The following is a 2,500-nucleotide window of genomic DNA, read 5'->3' as shown; positions in this document are numbered from 1 at the left end:
CGACGCATATATTCCGACAAACCTGCTTAGCAAAAAGGATCTAACCCCTTCACTGTTGTTGTCCCTAAATGCCAGAAAGCTTTCTATTCTAATAGTTTCTTCCATCGAACAGCTAGACTTTGGAATTCCCTTCCTGCTGCCTGATTCCCTGGCTGTACTGATATGCAGAATTTTAAATGTAACATAAACAAATATCTTGTTAATCTTTCTTAGACATGGCCCCAAATAGTAGCTTCTTACGTCCAAGTGGCGATATGTGTTGTAAGGGGTGAAGATGAGTTTAAAAAAAAAAGGAATGAGTTTGTACGTCCGATTCGTATTTGGTTCAGTGCGACCTCCTCTCTTCTTCCCTTCAAAGCTTTTTGTTTTTCATTTCTGATTCCTGGCTGATGCTCATGCAATTTGTTCTGACATCCAGTCCGGAGTTGAAACGGGACGTAAAATAGATGAAAACATTTAATGCTGCTAATGCTAAGCTTCTTTCCTTTAACGATTACAAGAAACCTTCTCAGCCACCAATTGCCATAAGTAATAACTAGGGCTATGACGACAGCATATTCTTTTCCTTGTTTGATTCTCATGTATATATCCGTTGATATCTTATATATTTTTATGTAGAGTGATGTGGTTCTCGGTTGATTAATTGTGTCTAACTGCGTCGGATATATATATATATATATATATATATACTCAAGAGTCAAAACATTGAAAAGAATATGCTGTTGTCATTGCCCTAGTAATAACACTCTATCTGAAATCTCTTCATTCAAACTCCTCGGATTAACACTCACAGACAACATGAATTGGAAAAACATATTGAGAACATTTCCAATGTTGCTGTAAATAAGGTGGGCTCCCTCTATTATGGTAGAAAATTACTCACACAGGAAGGTACCCTATATGCTTACAAAGCCACCATTGGCCCACGCATGGAGAATTTTTGTCGCATCTGGGCTGGTGCATTTTCCACTAGTCTCTTTCACTTAGACAAGGTTCAAAATAGAGTCTCCTATCTAATATATCTCACACTATCAATTAAACTTGAAGTTTTAAGGCAAATTCAGCTTTCAGTAGGGTACTTCGATATTCGGACTGCTTTTATTATTTTATATGGAAAATTTCATAGGTATGATTTCAATTTCATGAAAATATGATTTCTTTGGAATTTTATCTCTTGTGGATGTACTTAGAGATTTGGGACTACTTTCATTGTTTCTTCTCATACATTTTACATTAGAATACCACTTTATTTTTATGTAGAGTCTCTATTCTTTATTTTTACAGGAAACACATACACACGCATAAATTATCTCATATATATATATATATAAATATATATATATATATATATATATATATATATATATATATATGTATATATATATATATAGTAGTAAGTTATGAAAATATATATATGGCCTAACAAATTCTCATGAGAAAGAAACGCGGAATATTCTGTGTAGCTTAATTGCCATATGCATTTTCATAACTTACTACCAAGTTCTACCTATGTATTGAATACTGTTGAAGTAAATACTGGAAATTTATGCAATAAAATTATATCTTCGTATATTAATTTATGTGATTAAATGAAGTAATCATATATATGCATATATACATATATGTAAATGTATATATATATATATATATATATATATATATATATATATATATATATATATATATATATATATATTGGCAGTATTTTTTCATTCAAGCAGACATCATTAAATACATAGATAAAAGTGGAGGCCAAAAGGACTCGATTTGATAAAAAGACAACACAATCCAATACTAACTCCCGATCTAAAAAATGCTGCCAAATAACTACATGGCCCTGCTAAAATAAAATGCCGATAAAAGAAATAACTTCATTGTCCTTAATAAATCCTATTATAATGAAAATCTTTGACACATCCTTAATGACTATACGAAATTCCAAATATTAATAAAAATCCTACAAATTTATTAAAAACGCAGGTTAACAAACTAATTACAACACATAATTCACAAATTGATAATTATCAACTTCCCAAAATAATTAGAGACTGTAAACCTAGCTACCTATATGAGACGGTCAAAATACACAAATCCAATTCTCCTCTTCGATCTTTCATATCCTAAATTCCTACTCCCATCTATTTTCTTACAAAAGCCTTTAACACACTTATTAGCCCGTATATTCCAAACAAAGTTAGCATGAACTAATGCAAATATTAAAAACGATGCAACCGGAAATCAAAATCATTTCTTCTATCGATGTGCAAAGTTTATTTACCAATGTACCAGTAAATATGAGTAAATGAGTAAATTCTAATAATAAATGGAATGTTATATAATGAAGAACTTCATTTGGGTGGGAGCAGTTGACAGAACGGGGGTTAAATGTATGACCTCGGCACATAAAAAAAGTGGATTCTGCTTTTACTTTCCATCAGTTCTTTATAGTGAGCACACACAATTGCACTCAAGGGAACAGCGAGGATACTAAAAAGAGCTC

At 31.6% G+C, this 2,500-nt stretch overlaps 1 protein-coding gene across 1 annotated transcript in view; it reads left to right on the top strand.

Moving 5' to 3' along the window:
- The window catches only part of LOC145246604 (cytochrome P450 27C1-like), a 171,852-nt gene that overhangs the window by 165,075 nt on the left and 4,277 nt on the right, over positions 1-2,500 (top strand). The window lies entirely within an intron of this gene.

This window comes from Euprymna scolopes, chromosome 24 (assembly GCF_053919585.1).
Source record: "Euprymna scolopes isolate OS-2025 chromosome 24, ASM5391958v1, whole genome shotgun sequence".
Taxonomy (NCBI): Eukaryota; Metazoa; Mollusca; class Cephalopoda; order Sepiida; family Sepiolidae; genus Euprymna; species Euprymna scolopes.
This window is presented reverse-complemented; position numbering and strand designations above follow the sequence as displayed.